Source organism: Macrobrachium rosenbergii, chromosome 27 (assembly GCF_040412425.1).
Source record: "Macrobrachium rosenbergii isolate ZJJX-2024 chromosome 27, ASM4041242v1, whole genome shotgun sequence".
Classification (NCBI taxonomy): Eukaryota; Metazoa; Arthropoda; class Malacostraca; order Decapoda; family Palaemonidae; genus Macrobrachium; species Macrobrachium rosenbergii.
The window spans coordinates 31,127,497-31,151,008 of NC_089767.1; the positions used below are offsets into that span (position 1 = coordinate 31,127,497).

Below are 23,512 nucleotides of genomic sequence, written 5' to 3' on the forward strand. Positions count from 1 at the left end.
TAGATAGTACTGAATCAAATCAAATTCCACATTGACTCCTTTTATTATTATTATTATTATTATCATTATTATTATTATTATTAGTATAAAGAAAAGAGGGGTCTCACATCATTTAAAAAGTACAAATAACCCGAATATGCCACAAATACCCCAAAACCTACTGCACTTTGTGCTGGTCACCTCCTATGGTTAACCCTGGCGGCTACTAGGCCACGATCAGCTCGTGGCTACTCTGTGGTGAAACTCCGGCTATTTGTGGTCAGGTGAGGGTTTTCCTTGTTGAATTTAATGGTCAGCTCTTCATTTAACTTAAAATTGTGGGCACCCGTGGAAGTGTGAACCTGTCACCGCATTCCCTAAGGGGCTGAGCTTGTGCCCAACCTCCTTTTTTAATCTTCCAAATGGGGGATTGAATGGGATTCTTAACGCTGAAGTCGTTTTACGGTGTTTTTCAGTCGAGCTGGATGACTTAATTAATTTAATTAGCAACAGTGACGGGGATTTCACATTGTTGATTTTGTTCTTTATGTTTTCACATTTTTCTCTCTTTTTAAGCGTTTCTGTAGCGCAAATTACTTATTGAGCGTTGATACTGTAGCAATACTTTAGAATAAACATGCGTAAGGAATTAAATTATTATCATTATTCTAGTGAAAAGTTAAAGAAGGTTCTGCATGAAAATTTAGCATTTTAATTTTTTTATCCGGAAACTAATGGAACAGGCAACTTAGTACTTATATAGTCCGGAAACAGGCTGAATGAAAACTAGGGGAAAAATAAGACTGAAAGATTGAAGGAAAGGAACTTTATATGATTTATATAATATATACTATATAATGTATGTATATATAAATATAGAAATATATATATATATATATATATATATATATATATATATATGTATATATATATGTATATACATGTGTATATATATTATATATATATATATATATATATATATATATATATATATATATATATATATATATATAGAGAGAGAGAGAGAGAGAGAGAGAGAGAGAGAGAGAGAGAGAGAGAGAGAGAGATTGTGCCTTTGGAAAAATGGAAGTAGAGCGAAAGTTTCAACTCTGTAAGGTATTTCTCTGGCAGTGTTACATGCCAATTAATTTATCTTCAGTTTATAAAAAAAATGGGGATGAAATAGTGCATATAGAAAATGGTCAGTGAGGCTACCCTACCGCTGGGAAAAAGAAAAGAAGAATAATAATAATAATAATAATAATAATAATAATAATAATAATAATAATAATAATAATAATAATAATAATAATAATAATAATAATAATAATAATAATGTATTTGTGGGGTATTCTTGTTATTTGTATTTTTGATATGATGTGAAACACTTCATTTCTTTATAATAATAATAATAATAATAATAATAATAATAATAAATAATAATAATAATAATAATAATAATAATAATAATGTATTTGTAATCTTAATTTGTATTTTTAAAATGATATTCTTCTTCTTCTTCTTCTTCTTCTTCTTCATAATAATAATAATAATAATAATAATAATAATAATAATAATAATAATAATAATAATAACAAAGCGGTGGAGAAACAATGAAACAAAAACAACTTGATGTTGCCCATAGTGTTATAGAAAAAACGAAAAACACACCAACTTTTATGTCCAAACTGGACGTCACGTCGCCTAATAATAATAATTTACACATAATTCAGGCTGTGCGAGTTGGTCAGGTGCCTAAGAATGACACTATTGACAACAGATTACTGACATGGATTATTGACAACAGAATTACTGATAACAGTATTACTGACAACAGCATTACTCACAACAGATTATTGACAACAGGATCATTAACAACAGTGATTATTGATAACAGCATTACTGACAACAGGATTATTGACAACAGGATCATTAACAACAGGATTATTGACAACAGCATTACTGACAACAAGATTATTGACAACAGGATCGTTAACAACAGAATTATTGACAACAGCATTACTGACAACAGGATTATTGACAACAGGATTACTGATAACAGTATTACTGACAACAGCATTACTCACAGCAGATTATTGACAACAGGATCATTAACAACAGGGATTATTGACAACAGCATTACTGACAACAGGATTTTTGACAACAGGATCATTAACAACAAGATTATTGACAACAGCATTACTGACAACAAGATTATTGACAACAGGATCGTTAACAACAGAATTATTGACAACAGCATTACTGACAACAGGATTATTGACAACAGGATTACTGATAACAGTATTACTGACAACAGCATTACTCACAGCAGATTATTGACAACAGGATCATTAACAACAGGGATTATTGACAACAGCATTACTGACAACAGGATTTTTGACAACAGGATCATTAACAACAGCATTACTGACAACAAGATTATTGACAACAGGATCGTTAACAACAGGATTATTGACAACAGCATTACTGACAACAGGATTATTGACAACAGGATCATTAACAACAGGATTATTGACAACAGCATTACTGACAACAGGATTATTGACAACAGGATCATTAACAACAGGGTTATTGACAACAGGATTATTGACAACAGGATCATTAACAACAGCATTACTGACAACAGGATTATTGACAACAGGATCATTAACAACAGGGTTATTGACAACAGGATTATTGACAACAGGATCATTAACAACAGCATTACTGACAACAGGATTATTGACAACAGGAAAGCTTTTAGCCCATCTTATACATTGTCGTGCCGACTCCAGAACATTGCAAACATTCGCAGCAAGTCTGCATGACAACGAAACGACAAACGTCATGGACTGTTGCAGGTATTAAAAAACACTTCGGTCTTCCACAGTTACTCAAAGATCATGACTGACTGATTTATGGCTACTGAAACTGGCGTCACAGTCACAGATCATGAAGCTGGTAGTTATCTCGTATTGGTGCCGTGTAGGGTGTGTTGGGGTCGTGTCAACTTTCAATTGTAATGCAAGTCGTGTAAGCGTCTTGATGGCTTCTTGAATATTTCTAGTAAAAAATAACTGATACTGGTCTTTCTTTATGCATACATTTATCAAATTTCAATTAAGTCATAGATATTTTTGTTTGGACTTGTAATTCTGTGAGAATTAATATAAACTACATTCTCGCCAAATTTAATGTAATAGTTCCTTTAATGTGCGAGATCACTATAAGCTGCCTAAATTTATCTCTGTTACGTCGTCATACATATAACACAAACGTAGCCGTGACGTCATATTCGACCTCGAGAGGTTGACGACAGGCCGCCACTTTATATGATTAATAAGTCTTGGCCTCATGGCTCAAATCTACCCTAGGCTCGAGACGAGCATTTCTAGACTTTACTGCAACACTAGCAGAATACGAACAGCATCTGGGTTTCCTGGATGTCGCCAAAAGCACAGACCTTTCGTAAACCACGTTTGGTATCAGCTGTATCTGTTAAGTCTTTAGTGATGGATGCGCCTCGGGTACAGGAATTAGTTTACAAAGCTCTAATCAGTGATTCCCGAGGAAAATTTTGGCTCTTCAACGCGTGGACGCGATAAGGAAAGCAATGACATGAATTTGTCCTTGGTTTTCTTAGTAAAATTGGTCAAATTGTCTGCATACCTACAGCAAGTCTCTGACTATTATTATTATTATTATTATTATTATTATTATTATTATTATTATTATTAACACAAACTAAAAGCGAATAAAAACATTTTCTTCATTACAGAACAAGCAATAAAATCAGCTTGTGCACCAGTACCATAATACTGACTGTTAATATCAGAAAAACGAAGCAATTACAAATTTCACCAACATCATGAATAACAAAATCTGAACGTCAAAATAAACTAAGCCCTAAACCCGCAAAAAGCAAACATGGGCACACTGAGCAACTACCCAGGTGCCCCATCATTCTACAGGTCCCATGCTGCCATATTGTTCATGAGAAGACCTCTTGGCATGGTAGGTAATTACTTGACCTCTAACCGGAGAGGCCTGGGACTCGAGTTTATAATTATTTTATATTATGCAATTTACTAAGATAAAAAAAACAAGTAAATATGCGCTAAGTTTCTTCGGCGCAATCAATTTTCTGTACAGCGTACAATGCTGTACGAGCCGTGGCCCATGAAACTTTCAGCCACGGCCCGGTGGTGGCCTGCTCTCAACCGTTGCCAGACGCACGATCATGGCTAACTTTAACCCTAAATAAAATAAAAACCATTGAGGCTAGAGGCTGTAATTTGGTATGTTTGATGATTGGAGGGTGGATGATCAACATACCAATTTGCAGCCCTCTAGCCTCAGCAGTTTTTAAGATTTGGTGGCCAGAAAAAGTGCGGACGGACAGACAGATAGCCATGTCAATAGTTTTCTTTTGCAGAAAACTAATAAGGTTTTCAATAAATGTGAAATTACACTTTACAAAGGTATGAATATTTAAGCAATATTCTCTGTAACGCTCTTTTGTAATGATATGTAAATGAATAGAAATTATCCAATGTATATGGCTTATAGCTGGGATAAAGGAACCAATTCAATTTAATCCAAGTACTTGCCGAGTCTTTCATTTATCTCCTATCGGGAATACAAGTTTCCCGAAGGTCACTCACTTTCTCAAACTCAATGATGAATCAACTCTACATAAGTTTCGCAAACGTTTGCGATGAATATTAATAAATAATTCGTACCTTTCATCTCCCTCTGCGCGGTGTACTTGTGAATTGAGTGTCGTATGCTGGCAAGTGTATTTTTTGAAGGTTTACGTTATTTTGCTGGAAGGTATCGGGTTGCTCAATTCTCGTTTCAAAGTAAGTATGACAAACTGTTGTTTGAACGTACCAGTAAATCAGTGTTTTATATTACTGACGAGTTTGCAACGTTATTCGCGTACGTCGGTAGAGGACACTTCATTGCTTTTCCCAGCCTCTAAATTGTGGTTAAGACGGGTCTGAAAATAAGAACTGCTAGAGCAGAAGAACAAGAACAAAGAAGAAGTGGCATCCACCGATAACAAAAACTTAGAACAAGAAACACAGAAGCAACAAAAACAGACGTAGCACAGAGGACAAAACCAATAAAAAATTGGACAGAAGCAATACCCAATAAAGAAAAATGAAGAACACTCAACCACGGCAAACGTGATTTACAGTAATGTCAGCAGTGTCCAAACCAGAACAGCAACAAAAGCAAAATGCAGCAACAACCAAAAAATAAGAACAGCATGAGCAAAGAGAACAGCAGAGAACAGCAGCACCCATCGACAGCAAAACGAATGCGAACGACAAAAACAAACAAAAAGAGCAGAATCAATATCCACCGGCAACAACAAACACGCCACCCCTGTGAGAGAACTTATTAGCCAGAGGTAAAAGCGCTCTTAAGCAACTGCCTGTTGTTTCGTCCATGTAAGGGAGAGGACTTTAACCACTACGTTTGTGGTTTGTCGTTTGTAACAGGCGGTAGTAACGGTTTGGTTTGTGTGTGGTCACTCGTGTTCAGTAAGGCGGTGGGTGCGTAACGTTTGGCGCGGCCATTTTTGCAAACATAAATACAAAAGCTTTTGAATTTGGGAGAGATTGAAATTGGCAAATGAAATGGGGGCTGCTTTGAATAAACAAATGCTATAACTATATGACTGTTCCATATATACAAGCAAATATTCATAGGCACATCTCAACATCTGGGTGATCCTGCATTTCAAGTTTAGCAATCTGCTGCTGAAAACAAGGTTTTAATACTAATCAGTTTGCTAGGCGTTTTATCTTGGCTGCAACTAGAATGTGGAAAACTGTGCCTAGCGCTGTTGTGGAATCTTCAGGTCTCCGAATATCCAAGCGAGGAGGAAATTCATTCCTGCTCTCTGCTGACGGCTTCTGAATTACAGATATATCGGTTTTATTTTCCATCCCCTCATATTTATTTATATCTATCACCTTTTCCTTTTACTTGTCTCTCTCTCCAGGCTGATTTTCCTATGGAGCCTCTTGGGGTTATAGTATGTTGACTCTGTACATAGGGTTTTCAGCTGATGATTAGAAATAACAAGGTTATTCTCACCATTAATATAGCTATATTTATTATAAGCTTGATAAGACACCATTGCTAGTCTTTTGCCACAGTTTTATCACAGTATCATTCGTGAATTTCATTGGTTCAATCTCTCTCTCTCTCTCTCTCTCTCTCTCTCTCTCTCTCTCTCTCTCTCACACCTATTCCATCATCAAGTATCCTCTTATCAACTGTATTTTTTTTCCTTTATCTGAATGGTCAGCTCACCTAAACGAGATTAACGATTGGATTACTTAATGCCTAACAATTTCAGTAATTTACTCACCGCTGCTTTTCAACTATTGAATCCTGTCGCATCATGCTCTCATCTGGCTGCGTCCGAAACGCGGCGAACGTAAACTAATTTACTTTTGAATATAAAAACGAATTTGTTATGAAAAATGCGTACGGGAAGCTAGATTTATTTCGGATAGCGGCTATCATTTGTCAGTTTTTAGAGTCTATATTGGTCACGGGGTTTTGTTTTGATAAATTTATTTGGTAAATTCAAGTTTTCTGTTTTATCATATTTTTGGGGGTTATCGGACACTGCCAGTAGCGGCCACAGCCATTCGGTGATTTTTTTTTCATTTTTATTTTTTTCCTTTTACTTAACTCTCTCTACTGAGCTCTATGGTTACGCTCCTTTTAAGGGCATGACAGACAGACGTCTTTTTTTCTCATTATTGAACGCACCCTGTAAGATTAATGATAAGAGATTCGCACTCATTGTGTATGTGGTCTCTCTCTCTCTCTCTCTCTCTCTCTCTCTCTCTCTCTCTCTCTCTCTCTCTCTTAAACATTTTCACAAAACATTTTCACAGAGAAGTTATATATATATATATATATATATATATATATATATATATATATATATATATATATATATATATATATATATATATATATATATATATATATATATATATACAAAAATTTTTGTGATATACCTTTCACCGATAAAATAATACACATCGATTTACAACGCCAATAATGATAACAGAAAAGTTAAGTATATCTTAGGATTAGACTTATGTTACGTGGCTAAGAACCAATTAGTTACCTAGCAACGGGACCTACAGCTTACTGTGGAATCCGAACCACAGTATACCGAAAAATGAATTTCTTTCACCAGAAATAAATTCCTCTAATTCTTCATTGGCCCGTCGGAGACTCGAACTCGGGCCTAGCAGAGTGCTAGCCGAGAACTCTATCGACTCGTCCAACGAGGAACTGATAATGATAGAATCTATGGTGGCTGGTAATAAAGTCACAGGGAAAAAAGTCACAATTTTGGCTACGGAAAATATTCACAGGAAAAAAAGTCACATTAATTTATCGTGGCCGGCAATGAAGTCACGGGGGAAAAATTCACAATATTTCATTAATTATCTTTATGATATTTACAGTCTTTTGTTTATGTTTATACGGTAATCCCCAACGGCCTTGTACTAAACACGCCGCAAGGGCGGGTATGTGTCGGGTTAAAATCCTTGGGGGTCACTATCTAGGAAAGATTACTGTGACTTTTTTTTCCTGTCTTTTTTCCTGTGACTTTTTTTTTACCTGGATTCGAATCTATACCGAAAACTAATAGGCTGAACTCCATCACCGTCTAAGGAATTTATTGAAATCAAACTAATGTTTCCAAAGTATAATGTATAACAGAGAATGAGTTTATCGATAAAATACCTAAATAAAATGTCCAATTTCGCAACGGTAACGAACATGACTAAAAATCTATCTATAATTTCAAGGAATAAAAACATTCCATAAACGACGAGATCCATTTAAAATCTATGGATAATATACATAAATTCATTTCATGGCTGTATACAAATTTTTTGAGTTGGTCAAAAATACAAAAAGGAAGATTTTTTTAATTGGTGAAAAATAGGACAGCGAAGTTTTTTTGAATTGGTGAAAAATAGAAAAAGGAAGATTTTTTTAACTGGTGAAAAATAGGACAGCGAAGGTTTTTGAATTGGTGAAAAATAGAAAAAGGAAGATTTTTTAACTGGTGAAAAATAGGACAGCGAAGTTTTTTGAATTGGTGGAAAATAGAAAAAGGAAGATTTTTTAATTGGTGAAAAATAGGACAGTGAAGTTTTTTGAACTGGTGGAAAATAGAAAAAGGAAGATTTTTTAATTGGTGAAAAATAGGACAGCGAAGTTTTTTGAATTGGTGGAAAATAGAAAAAGGAAGATTTTTTAATTGGTGAAAAATAGGACAGTGAAGTTTTTTGAACTGGTGGAAAATAGAAAAAGGAAGATTTTTAATTGGTGAAAAATAGGACAGCGAAGTTTTTTGAATTGGTGGAAAATAGAAAAAGGAAGATTTTTAATTGGTGAAAAATAGGACAGCGAAGTTTTTGGTGAAAAATGAAAAAGGAAAATTTTTTAACTGAAAAAGAGAAACGATTTTTAATTGGTGAAAAAAGATTTTTATTTGGACAGTGAAGTTTTTAGAAAAAGGTGGATTTTTAATTGGTGAAAAACAGGAAGTGAAGTTTTTTTTGAATTGGTGAAAAAGATTTTTAATTGGGAAAAATAGGACAGTGAAGTTTTTTTGAACTGGTGGAAAATACAACAAGGAAGATTTTTAATTGGTGAAAAACAGGACAGCAAAGTTTTTTTGAATTGAAAAATAGAAAAAGGAAGATTTTTAATTGGTGAAAAATAGGACAGCTAAGTTTTTTGAATTGGTGGAAAATAGAAAAATGAAGATTTTTATTTGGTGAAAAACAGGACAGCAAAGTTTTTTTTGAATTGGTGAAAAATAGAAAAAGGAAGATTTTTTAATTGGTGAAAAATAGGACAGCTAAGTTTTTTTGAATTGGTGAAAAATAGGACAGCTAAGTTTTTTTTGAATTGGTGAAAAATACAACAAGGAAGATTTTTTTAATTGGTGAAAAACTGGGCAGCGAAGTTTTTTTGAATTGGTGAAAAATAGAAAAAGGAAGATTTTTTAATTGGTGAAATAGAGGGCAGAGAAGTTTTGTTTGAATCAGTGAAAAACAGAAAAAGGAAGATATTTTAATTGGTGAAAAAATAGGACAGCGAAGTTTTTTGAATCGGTGAAAAACAGGACACGGAAGACTTTTTTGAAGTGGTGAAAACAGGACAAGAAAGATGTTTTGCACTGGTGAAAAATCAGAAAAGGAAAATTTTTTGAACTCCTGAAAAATAGAACAGGGAAGATTTTCTGAATTGGAGAAAAATAAGACAAGTAAGCTTTTTGAATTGGTGAAAAATAGGACAGGGATGATTTTTAGAATTGTAAAAAATGGGATCGGGAAGAATTTTTGAATTGGTGAAAGATAAAACAAGGAAAATTTTTTTGAATTGGTGGAAAATCGGACAGGGAAGATTTTCTGAACTGGAGAAATATACGACAAAGAAGATTTTTGAACTGGTGAAAAATAGGACAGGGATGATTTTTAAATTTTAAAAAATCGGATAAGGAAGAATTTTTGAACTGGTGAAAAATCGGACAGGGAAAATGACTTTAAACTGGTGAAAAATCGGACAGGAAAGATTTTTTGAACCGGTGAAAAATAGGACAAGGAAGATTTTTTATATAACACTGAATCACTGTAACAAATTCAACCACTGATCTTTTTTTTTTTGTCGATTTTTGCGGCTACGACGAAACTGAACCAGCTGTTAGGTTGAGTCGACTGGGCCATCTATACACGGAAATCAAAAGGCGGTACAGATGGAAAACGGAGCTGTTGAGTAGACCATCTGCTATTTTGATGGTTTTGATGACCGCAGTGTGTCACTGTCATTTAGTAATTAAATTTTTTTGTTTTATGGTGGACGGCTTTCATTTATGTAAGTACTTTTTGAAAGTATTAATCAACTTCTTATCGTCACAACAATCTTTCTGTCAATACCATCAACATCATCGTTCTAAACATCATATCATTATAAACAAAAACTTGCATAATATATATATATATATATATATATATATATATATATATATATATATATATGTATATATATATGTGTATATATATATATATATATATATATATATATATATATATATATATATATATATATACAGAGAGATATAGAGAGATAGATATAGAGATATTTATATATATATATATATAATATATATATATATATATATATATATATATATATATATATATATATATATACTGATTCTCATTTAATTATAATTTTTTTACGTTTAATTTGTAATGTGTAAAAGTACATAATGCCCTCATCATATCTCATACATATCATGGCAATTTTTCCATAAAGGAGAGTAGTGATTTATAATAATACCAGTAATAATAAAAATAACAATTACCAATCCTGGGACTTCTCACGTATCCATCTACCATTCTCACAGATATCCCTTGTTGTTGTTATTGATTAAGCTGGCCTTATGCAGCACGGGCTCTTGCTCATATAAGACATATCTCTTCCTATCAACAAACGGAGCACGTATGTAGCCTTCCAGTATAATCTAAAAGCTAAACCTTGAAACGCTTTTACGAGCAAACACAGTCGCACAGGTGATCCTTGCACAAGCAAGTTCACATGTACTCAGGGAATATAAAGGAAAGAAACGCACACACGTACACACACACACACACACATTGGGAAAACAGATGGCCCCATGGTTTGACCTTTGACCCCCCGTTGATGACCTACGAGAGAACCAATCACCTCTCTCCTCCAGGGGTTTGTGTGTGTTTATTGGCTACCATAAACTGCGGTGAGGGAAATGGTAGCCATGGTAGGAGTAGAGTTACTGACTCACGGGGTATGGTAGATCGTTGTGGTATGGCATCAGTCGAAATGTTTGGGTATATACATGAGCTCTTATGACATTCAGGGAGAGAAATGAGCTAAATTTTACAGCTATTGTAGTTACAGGTCAACAACTGACATGGCTATGCGTTATCTTTGCTTTGCAAAGGGGTAGATTTTGTCTTGAAATTCTAGCTTGAATGTATGACTGGTTTTGGCCAAATTTTGGACTGGGAATGCTGCCTTTGTCCAAACCCTTTTACAAGAATGGGATTGGTTGTACCCTAAAATCCCTGAACAGGAATATAAAGAACATAAAGGGCGTTGTCTTAAAATTTCAAACCAAGAGTACAAATAATTCCCAATATTTAGGGCCAAGACTGTGACTGGCATTGTCCAAACAATTTGGCCGTTATCGAAAGGGAAAACTCCGCAGGTAATTTCTTCGTGTTTTTATTTATGCTCACGCCTCCGCATCCAGACAGAGGGATAAAGATCCATAAACAGCTTAATTATAATGGTTGGCCCATTGTCTAATCTTGTCCTTGTCCAAGAGGGCTTTCCGACCTCCCAAGTTTGGGAGATTGCGAGAGGTTCGCAAAGACTCGTAATGCATGTGGTAATCAGGTTTGCTCACGTTGGGAATACTCCCTTCTGCTCACCGCTGATTGCAGGGCGATAGTTTTAGCCTGTCTGAATGTCAGTCCGACCAAGTATTTCTGTAATTTAGCATAACTGTAGAAGATTCATAATTACTATACATAAAAGGGGGAAAAAGAAAGAAAATTTATGTGTAACACAAACAACTGCAATAACAGCGTTTCGAGTCAAATTTACTGAGAAAAAACTAATGTCAGCAATGTCAAGAATACCGGTAATAAAAAAAAAGATTTTACCTCAGTCTAAACCACAAACAATAATACACATTCATGGTAAAATAATATTGTAAATCGCCTCAAAATATAATTGCTTCAAAACAGGATCTGCCGTAAAAAAAAATAATAATGTAATAAAATATTAAGTATGAAAGGGCAATTTGACGTTTAGAATGTTTTAACATGGATAGTTTAACGGAGGAATAACGTAAGATAACCAACCCAGAACTATAATTTAGAAATAAACGCAACATTTGGTTATAATAACATGAGACAAAGCAACCATTTTTAACTTGAGCCTTAGTCTTCTCTTTCATATTATCATCAAGACAAGATCTTTATATTCCGTGATAACATTTTTCTTCCCTTAAATTACTACCAGTATCCGTCATTTCACTCTTTCCTGTTACCTGGTTATTAATACTTCTATTTTAAATTTCCCTTTTACTTAACATCATCCAGTCTCCATCTTTAGGCACAGTGATCAGTTTCCTCTCGTTATCCTTTATTTTTAACTTTTCTTTAATATCTAAATTTCTACCTTTTCTGTCTTATTCCAAATTCCGTCCTAAGTCCCTGTTATCCTTCTCTCTCTCCCATCCCCCTTATTTATTCTCCACGTCCCTCCCAGCACCTTCGTCCCACCCGGACACTCACCTCCTGACAAGACGTTTTGGTACCAATTGTATAAGAGTCCCGGATGTGGGTTTTCTTCCCATTGTAAAGCTTTAAAATCTATGGTTCATCTTCGCCCGAGCATCGACAACCCCTACTTCCAGTAAGGTCGACTTCTTGATTCTTGTCAACGGGATTTTGGCCCTTTTTCCCTGAGCATGGGTAACAACGTTCTCGATCAACACTGATTTGAATTACCCTTATGGGTTTTGATTGTTTTTGTTTTATTTTAATGCCTTTGGGTTATTTATTTCTAGGTTATTTATTTTATTAAGAGGTTAATAAAATTCATCTTTGTATTAGGGTAACGATATTCATCCGACTAAGTACATAATATGTATGTGTGTGTATATATATATATATATATATATATATATATATATATATATATATATATATATATATATATATATATATATATATATACACATACATATTATATACTTTAGTTAAATGAATAACGTTACCCAGATCCAAAGGTGAATTTTAATAACCTGTTAAATATATATACGAGTTTATATATATATATATATATATATATATATATATATATATATATATATATATATATATATATATATATATACATATATATTATAAGGTTGTTTATATTATTAAGCCGTTTACTCCAGAGCAGGTCTGAGACAAGTAACAGCAAAAAAGAGCTGTATGCGCAATGTGTGGGATAAAAAAGGAATATTCTCAGTTTCCCATTAACTACCCTTGCGCCAGCAAGGGCTCTTACCCTTGGAGTAACTTTGGAAGAGAAACCATGTATTAAGTTTGGAGCGGCTGACGCTCGCGGAAAATACAGAGTTGGTTGGGGATAAAGAAATAGACTTTGGAGACTATCACGGAATTATGAAACAAGGGTAAGATTGAGTGTTGATGCAAACCAAGAAGACGAAGTAATAAATGCGAATACAGATGGTGAAGGAATAAAATTGGTCGATTAATTTGGGCATTTAAGAGTAAATATAACGCATGATGGTAAGTTCGGAAATCGATGAGTCAAAGAATATGTGAAACAAGGAATGTAGCAAGATGGCCACAGTTGAGAGTCAGAAGAAACTGGGTCGCCAGCTCTCTTTCATGGAGTTAGTGTGGATGCTGAAAGGAAACAAACAAGCGCAAAAAACACACACAAAAAAATATAAACTTGTTTGTGTAAAGTAAGGCAAGTAAGAAACAAAAATTAAAAAGGATAACGTTTAGATGGTTTGATCATGTGAAGAAAATGGAAGTAAACGGGGAAGTACAAGAACACCTAAATAGAAAGTGCAAGGCATAAATGAATGGTTAGTAAAGAGTAACTATTGTTAATACAGAGGACATGGAGAGCAAAGTATGGAAGAAAAATTCGTAATTACACGAATTGTCAGACTGACGGGATCATGACACCACTGTTATAACTGACTAACGAAAACCCTTTGACACATCAAGACTAACGGGATGTGGGACCATTGGTATGTTGGAGTTACGCTCCGCACATCTTCATAACACGATAATACAGTGATTACAGGATTAGTGCCATCCATGACAAATGAACTGAAGGTATACCGTTTCCGTCAACTGTGCTTAGTGCCTTAGTAGGTTACTGTTTTTTTTTTTTTTTTTTTTTTTTTTTTTTGTACCAAATAACAAAGGGATTGTGAGGTCATACTACTAACTTGAACCGAGATCTTGAAGAAAAAAGTACTTTCACAGCCGAACAATTTACGGATTACTGAGGCGTATTACTATTTCATAATCTTGGAATAACAGCATTGTGATGTTTCCAGTAGCCGAGAATGAGAGGATCGTTATATACATCTCCAGAACGAGAGATTGTTGAGATTTCATAGTTGGAGGATTACTGGAATATTGCACTTCCAGTTCCGAGATTCTGAAGACTGTCGTAATTCACACACACACACACACACACACACACACACACATATATATATATATATATATATATATATATATATATATATATATATATATACATATATAATATATTCATATATAAATATATATTTTATATAATATATAAATATTATATTATATATATTTATATACTGTATATATATTATACATGTGTGTATTTATAAATAACTAGATTTTTTCCGACTTTATTCTTACCTTGTTATTACGTTTTCACTTTCGTCTAGAGGAAAGTCTATTATTACAAAAGTATAAATAATCGCAGTAGTTGTACTTATTGCTTGTACTTGAATGAATGCTTACATGCATACCTAACTCTGAAATATTAACTGTTATAACAGAATTCCATCCAATAAAGGTTGCCAACCCCCCACCAAAAAAAAAAGAAAATACGAGAGGGGGTAGATTTTACATCGCTGTATTTCGGGAAACAACTGCTTCCCTCAACGGACTGGTAATGGATGAAGAGGTACAGATCAGTGGTATTCATACAACTGAAAGGCGATCCTAGTAAGTAGATTTCAAGCATGATCTTATAAAAATTAAAGACATGGATGGGAAGATACTTAGAGTTTATAAGTACTGGATAAAAAAAACAGAATGGCCAATACTTTCAATGAAAATAAAATAGGACTTAAAACTTCTGTTCAAAAAGTATTCACAAGTCAATATGTTTGAAAACATATTTAGATGAATAGTAGAAATTGTAATGTAGTGAATATACTTTGAATATACTTTAATTACTAATTTTATTTATGTGAATATATTATGATGTATATACAATATTACAAACTGTAAGAATTGTAAAGGTATATTTTCTTATTAAAAAAAAAAAAAAATTTTTTTACAAAATTCAAAATCGCGGTAGGAATGCTAATAGGACATACAACTGTGACACACGAGCGTAATGTAAGCTACATATTTCCTCAAATAATTCAAAATTGCTATAAATGCGTGGAGCTGGCAAACAGGAATAACACCAGGGAACTGAAAAAAGCAGATAAAAAAGAAAGGAACAAAACAACTCCCTCGCCATGACACCATAATCAACACCCGGGGCCCACAAACTGCACATTCGGCAACAAGACAAACGACGTCCATACTAGCAACAACACGTCCCGGACCTGTCGGGGCGAGTGTCAACAAATATCTGTTGCCATGACAACCGTGTCACGAAATCGTGGCCGTGGCGGGCTGCCAGTAATGGCAGATCTCGACGTCACGGTGACGGTCGCCTGCCACTTGACGTCATCACGATCTGGCTGCTAAAATCACGTCCTAGACGTGTTTATTCCATCACGATCGCCTGACACCGTCACGTAACGGGTCCTGCCTCCATGCCTAACAGTAAATATTACGGGGCTTTTAACCGGGCTTGCTTATCTGTTTTCACGCCTCTGCGCCCGCTCAAAGGAAAATACTAAGGGTTGGGGTGGAAGGTTGCCTGATTACCTAATCGATCATTTTTCATTTGTTTTATGTACTCATTTTGCTTCTAATTAATTTATACATTACGGGTTTCGCTCATAAAGAAATGCTACTTTACCAAGTCCCTCTACTTATTAGGAACCTTATAATTTTAAACCTAATGTGGATAATTAGATCGGTTTTATTAAGACAGTAAGTAATTTAACTCACATTGCTTCGGTGAAATTCTAACGTCTTCTGCCGTCCTTCACTCAAATTCTCGCCTGTAAATGAAAAGCAGAATTAGCGACTCACACCAACTACAATAATTCTAATCTCAATTAAATACCTGCAGTAAACTGACAGTTCTCTTTCTTGTAACCAAAATCCACTATCATTATCATGGAGCTTATTAGAAAAGGACCATAAAAATATGACTGGTTATCCCGAAGAACAAGATCGAAGGTTATTGTTACATTGATAATTTAAGGTGTCTTTTGGACTGTAATCAGCATCGGAAATATAATAAGAGAACTAAAGATGTAAGTATTTATCTGGTAATTACAGGAGACTGTAATGGTACATTCAAGCACTGTGTTCCTGAGCACTTTTATTTTTTAGATTTATTATTATCTATACAAAATTATAGGTTAATTTTTTTTTTTTGTATTGAACACTACTCCTTTTCCTAATTGTTTTTTTTTATGTTTGAGCTTTTGATTTTATGGAACGCTGTAGGTAAAGATAAAAGCTTATAATTGTTCAATCTGTAAGAACATGTGAACACTGAGGCTTACAAAGAATAATAATATCAATCTGACAGATTTGTTATTTGAAAACAAATTGACGTCCCGCAACACCTAATTATCATACTTGTTACTCAGCAATAATCCGAGTCAAGACACTGGAAAGATTTAATGTAAAATCGTGAATATTTCTAAAACCAAGAAAAAATTATAATTTTTTGTAGAGTTTAGAGTCTCAGGACAGAGGGAAGAGTAGCTATGCAAGGAAAGAAGACAAAAGTCTACAAATTGTCAATTTTTTCTTATTTTTTCCTAATATATAGAGATCAACATTCGAGCAGAATATGTACCTTCATCTAGACAAAAGTATGAATGAACGAATCATGGAAAACTTACCAATGACAATCCAAATACACAAATGAAAGTATAAAAGAGTGATTTGAAAAAAGTAAAATAAAACCAACGGATGAGGAATTTTGAACTCTATACGAAGTAAACCAAAATTAGGTAAACTAAGACAGCCAATGGTTTCCCCTCTATAAAATCAAAGGGAACTGTCAATATTGCACATTGGGACTGTAGCACTTGTTTAAAACGTCCCTTAAGAAAGATCTCAGAGAGAGAGAGAGAGAGAGAGAGAGAGAGAGAGAGAGAGAGAGAGAGAGAGAGAGAGAGAGAGAAACAGGATGTATAACGTCCTCACGCGGCCTTGTCGTGTCAATAATGACATAATTTGTCCCCCAAATTCCACCACAACACTTCCTCATTCCCCATTTCTTTCTCCAGTTTCTGCCCCCCATCCCACACCCCCACCCCAACTATTCTAACTTTTGCTCCTACTCTTCCCCCTCCCCACCTCTTCTCCTCTTCCTCCAACTTCCTCTCCTCCTACAATCCCCACCCCCACCACCACCAACACGACAATCTCTCCCTTCTCCAACTAAATCTCCTTATTTTCTCTCATCTTCTCAACCCTCCCACTTACCATCGCCTGTCTCCATCTCCTGTTCCCCCATTCTCTTCTACTACAGCAGCCTCCTCGGCCCACGACAATAACCCCGCCCCCCTTCTTTCTTACCCCCAGACCCCTCCCCTCCCCATTCTCCAAGACCCATGCCATTTCCTTCAGCCTCTTCGAAGCCATCCGAGTCGTGAGAACAAGTAGCCCCAGGATACGTGACTCGCTTTATCCTCCTTATCCAAACGCTTTTCAATCAAGGAGATGGATAAGGCGCTTCCTGGGTATTTTATCCACGGGTTTACTCCTACCCGTGGCCCAAGGGGGGGGATTTAATATCTTCATTTGTGAGGGGGGGAGTGTCGGATATGCAATGACAAACGAGAAGGAAGCGTGTTCCATTTGCTATTTACAAAAGCTTTCTGGAAAGTAGTGCTTTTGCTCTCATGTGTATACATACATATACATACATATATATATACATATATATATATATATATATATATATATAAACATATATTATATGTATATTACACATACATATATGTATATTGTATATATATAATATATATATTTATATTGAGCATGTTTACCGGAGGTCCAGTCGACATGAAAAAACACTCCAAAGGCACACCAGCTCAATATAATAAGCAAACCTACAGTCCAGCCAATACACTGATCTATAAATGTCCTACGAAATAATAACCAAGGGGTGAGACATTTCTAGAAATCAAGGGGTTGTGTGTTAGACTGAAATTACATACTCTTGAATTTCCGTTTGCAATACTGCAGGAGTCTACTAGATAAAAATCCTCAGTGCGCACCCAATGGCATTAACTAAGAGGAAGTGTATCACTCAAGTTGAACATGTACAGTACATGGTCAGTCCAAGGTTAAGCAGTTTACAGAATTTCACTGCAAAGCTAAATGGAATAAAATCCAAATTTTGCTGTTCTCCATAGCTTCATCACACTTTGGTGTTGTAATAACTTTGACAGGGGCAATTCCTCGTGCAATAGGCAAAGTACATTTTGATAATTTGTGTAGCACTGGTCAATGTTTAAGAGAAAAATAGTACCTACTGTTTTTAACCTTGTACAAATCTCAGCTCACGGACTGCGCAGGACGTTTTATCTTCAAGGAACTTAAGTACACTATTATGGAGATCTCAAATACACGGTCTTTCTCTTGTTGTCAGGTATCCAACGTAGTGGTATTTAACGCATTGTTTTTATTACTTGATGCACTATTTTTATAGTGAATTACAATCAACATTAACTCTAGAAGTGGCGTATTTCTTGTAAACCATTTATTGCAACACTTTGGGCATTGTTACATTTGTATACCTATGTCACGATTTTTATGTTAATAACCAAATTAATAACTGGCCGCTATTCACTGGTGTTGCTACGCTATTCATTGGTGTCCCTTTTTCTGCTAATCTGCATAAAATACAGTTAAATGTCGCATTCTGCTTTTTCTGCTAATCTGCATAAATACAGTTAAATGTCGCATTCTGCAGTACATTCTGGGATCGGCCAGCCCTATGAGAGCTGAAAGTCAGCTCAGTGGTCTGGTTAAACTACTTTAATAATAATAATAAGTACATTCTGGCAACTGTGTATAGACGCATTTTATTGTGGCATTAATAAAAAAAAATATGTATTCTAAGGAGCTATATAAATAAATAATAAAAAATACGTATTCTAAGGAGCTATATAAATAAATTATAAAAGGTATCGTCAGAATTTCCCGACAGTCGGAATCAGGACCGCTTTCAGGTGAGGCTCTCCGGAAGACGTGAACATCGGATGCCTTCAACGGGGTCTAATGTATATTTGGCGAAGGATGGTTTAAGCCCTTCGTTACATTTATGAATGCAATTACAAGCGTACTTATACACTCACATATTAGGTTTCTATTTGTTTCTCGCTAAACGTTTTTCCACTCATCTGTTTGTCAGTAGCAAATTTACAAAAATCTACCTGATTTTAAATCCTGTTCGTCATCCATCCAATTACCCAGTATTCTCAAATCTTGGACTGTCCCGTATCCTCTGCACGAAGGTACTACGTCTGATTTGAGATTCCTTGCTTGGATTAATCACAATTGCATTTTCGTTTCCTGGCTTATCTATTAATTACTTTATTTGACTGATTGTTAGTTTTGTTACTGTTATTTGCTATTGATCATAATTTTACACTTAATATGTTAATGCTAAGCTATGTAATTTACAATTAATTCTACAAGTTTCTTTCTCTTCTGTAAATTCACCGACGTTTCCTTTCGTTCTCCATGCGTGTTTACACAATAATAATAATAATAATAATAATAATAATAATAATAATAATAATAATAATAATAATAATAATAATAATAATAATAATTAATAATAATAATAATAATAATAATAATAATAATAATAATAATAATAATAATAATAATAATAATAATGGCTTGATTTTCTATACAGAAAATGTAATGCATCACTGTTTTAGTATAATTTACGTAAGGTATGATTAAGGCTTAAGTCGTGAAGAGTCCATCGTATTTTACATAAAATATAACTTGTATTAATAAGATTTGTTTCACGTCGTTTCAATATTCTTTAATGTTCGTCTAGTGTACAGTTTTTTTCGTTGTATTTTACCATAAATAGATGAAGAAAAGCTGAATAAACAAATATAAAGAATTAAGATACAAAGTATAAATATTCAACATTGTTATCAAAACCTGTTTGAGCTCATGAGTCTGCTTTTAACTTTGATTTCTGAGTGCGCATATTATCATGTGCTTTTATTTATGAGTTTTTGTGAATTTGTAGGTCCATTATCATAAATTTTCATTGCCTACAGGAACCAAAGTTTCCTCGCAAACCGCACGCAATACCTAGTACTTACACAAATAATTTCATTAATTATAACAGTAAAAGCGAGACATGCATTATCTACACCTTTCTGAGCGCACATATTTTCGTATGCTTTAATTTTTGAGTTACAAAAATAATTTTACTAAAATAATAACAGTAAAATCAAGACATGCATTATCTATAACTTTCTGAGTGCACTTATTTTCAAATGCTTTTATTTATGAGTTTTTGTGAATTTGGAAGAAGGCCATTATCATAAATCTTCATTATCTACCGGACCCAAAGTTTCCTCGCAAACCGCACAAAATAACTATTACTTTTGAAAATAATTTTATCAATAATAACAGTTAAAGCAAGGCATACATTCTCTATACTTTTCTGAGTACACATTTTCGTACGCTTTAATTTTCGAGTTACAAAATAATTTTATTAATAATAACAGCAAAAGCAAGACATATATTATTCATACCTTCCTGAGTGCACATATTTTTAAATGCTTTAATTTTTGAGTTTCTGTGCATCTGGAAGAAGGCCATTATCATAAATCTTCATTGCCTACCGAACCCAAAGTTTCCTCGCAAACCGCATGCAATAACTATTACTTATAAAAATAATTTTATTACTGATAATAGTAAAAGCAAGACATGCATTGTCTATACCTTTCTGAGTGCACATATTTTCGTGTGCTTTAATTTTCGAGTTACAAAAATAATTTTATTAATAATAACAGTAAAAGCAAGACTTACATTATCCATACCTTTCTGAGTGCACATATTTTCATATGCTTTAATTTTTGGAATTCTTGTGAATTTGGAAGGAGGCCATTATCATAAATCTTCATTACCTACCGGACCCAACGTTTCCTCGCAAACCGCACACAATAACTATTACTTACAAAAATAATTTTATCAATAATAACAGTTAAAGCAAGACATACATTATCAATACCTAACAAAGTTTACACATCTCCCAAATTCCCGGATTCCCGAATTCCCGAGCGCCTCCATTAACGCAAACGAACGAAATTGCAAGGAAGCTGAAAGATTATTATAGACGTTAGGGCCTAAACGCTCCTCAATTTATGAATACTATTTCGATTTTAATAAATATTTTCTCGGGTTGGAGAGCCGGCCTTAATTACAGTATACGTGGGGAATCATACACGTATTAAACCGTAAATAAACGTTGTACCTCCGACCAAATTATAAACATGTCGAAGCTAACGGGCGGGTTTGGGATTACAAACACATTCGATACCGTCAGGGTGAAATTATGAACGGAGCGAAACTATAAACGCGACCGATATCATAACAGTTAAATTAATGTGTGGTCTGGAAAATACGTGCACTTATTTAAAGGATATTAGTGGTGGGATACATATACATACATACATACATACATACATACATACATACATACATACATACATACATACATACATACATACATAGCTTTATATATATATATATATATATATATATATATATATATATATTATATATACATATATACATATACATGTATAAATTTCTGACCCACATCAGGATCGAACCCAGGTCTTTCAATTGAAAAGAAAGGGAACACCTGGGTTCGATCCTGATGTGAGTCAGAAAATTTATTTTGTGTTACCCACGTGATTGCGTGTTGATTATTTCTATCACATGTATATATGTATAAATTTATATGTATATATATACTGTATACATATACATATATAAATATATAGGCTACATTATACATATTAATTTATTTATTTTTATATATACACATACAGGCTATATGTGTGCATGTCTACATATCCTTAAAATCACATTGACACATGACGTATATGTGCATGTCTTAAATATAAAGGCGAAACGGGTAAGGATTTACACCCAGTGTTTCATTTTCCCCGTGGTGTGTACGCATACAAACAGATATAGGAGGGTATGTGTGTGTACACTTACAAATTCATTTAAGTATGTACTCATGCATTTAGTAAAAAAAAAATAATTCCTAAATCAAATGAATGAATATTTAAACCCAATAGTAAAATGGTTTAAACCCAAGAGTAAAATGGTTTAAATCCAAGAGTAACATGATTTAAATCCAAGAGTAAAATGGTTTAAACCTAACCTTAAATGGTTTAAACCCAAGAGTAAAATGGTTTAAACCCAAGGGTAAAATGGTTTCAACCCAAGAGTAACATGATTTAAACCCAAGACTAAAATAGTTTAAACCCAAGAGTAACATGATTTAAACCCATGAGTAAAATTATTTAAACCCAAGAGTAATATGGTTAAAGTCAGATATTTTCAATGCAAGAAATATGTAGGCTATAAGGACAGGTAAACAGTAACATGCTGGGCAGATTAAGTAGGCAAAACTGCGCTAACATCCGATTCCCCTCAGCTACGACGCGTCACTGAACCCTTGCAAGCAAGACTTCGGCAATGTTATAGACTATACGCGTTCGAACACTTCTCTTTTTTCTTCTTCTTCTTTTTGCGGACTATGTACCTCTGTAACTGGCTGCCTTGGAATTGCACCAGACTCGATCACCGATGGAGGAGAAAATAGGGAGTCAAAATGAAATAGGAGGTCAGTTCTGGGGGATGGGTACGACACGTTTTCCGTGACTCTGCAAATGCCAGAATAGAAAATGCTTGCGTGGCACTCTTCTGTACGTGTGCGCGCGCACACTTACACTCACGCTGGAGACAAAGAATGAATTAGGATGTTATATATGTGTATGCAACGTTTGGGTCCATATATGTGTATGTATGTATGTATGTATATATATATACGAGTATATATATATATATATATATATATATATATATATATATATATATATATATATATATATATATATATATATATATATATATATATATATATATATGTGTGTGTGTGTGTGTGTGTGTGTATGTATGTATATGGACAACGGGAACGTGTTTCACAAAAATAAATAAATAAATTTATATATATATATATATATATATATATATATATATATATATATATATATATATATATATATATATATATATATATCAATTGTAAGGTTTACTTCCGTCTTAAATTACTCTTAACAAATTATTGGATGTAATAAGGAGTATCCAGGATGCATAACTTACCACGAATATCTCTCTCTCTCTCTCTCTCTCTCTCTCTCTCTCTCTCTCTCTCTCTCGTGATTGCCAAGCAGCTTTAACTG

General features: G+C 34.0%; 1 protein-coding gene across 2 annotated transcripts in view; it reads right to left on the minus strand.

Annotated features, from left to right (window-relative positions):
• The window catches only part of LOC136853544 (PAS domain-containing protein cky-1-like), a 283,578-nt gene that overhangs the window by 186,080 nt on the left and 73,986 nt on the right, over nucleotides 1–23,512 (minus strand). For both annotated transcript variants that reach the window (XM_067129259.1, XM_067129258.1), the window contains exon 2: nucleotides 15,972–16,024. The gene's annotated coding sequence lies outside the window, so the exon portion shown is untranslated. The remainder of the gene's footprint in view (nucleotides 1–15,971; nucleotides 16,025–23,512) is intronic.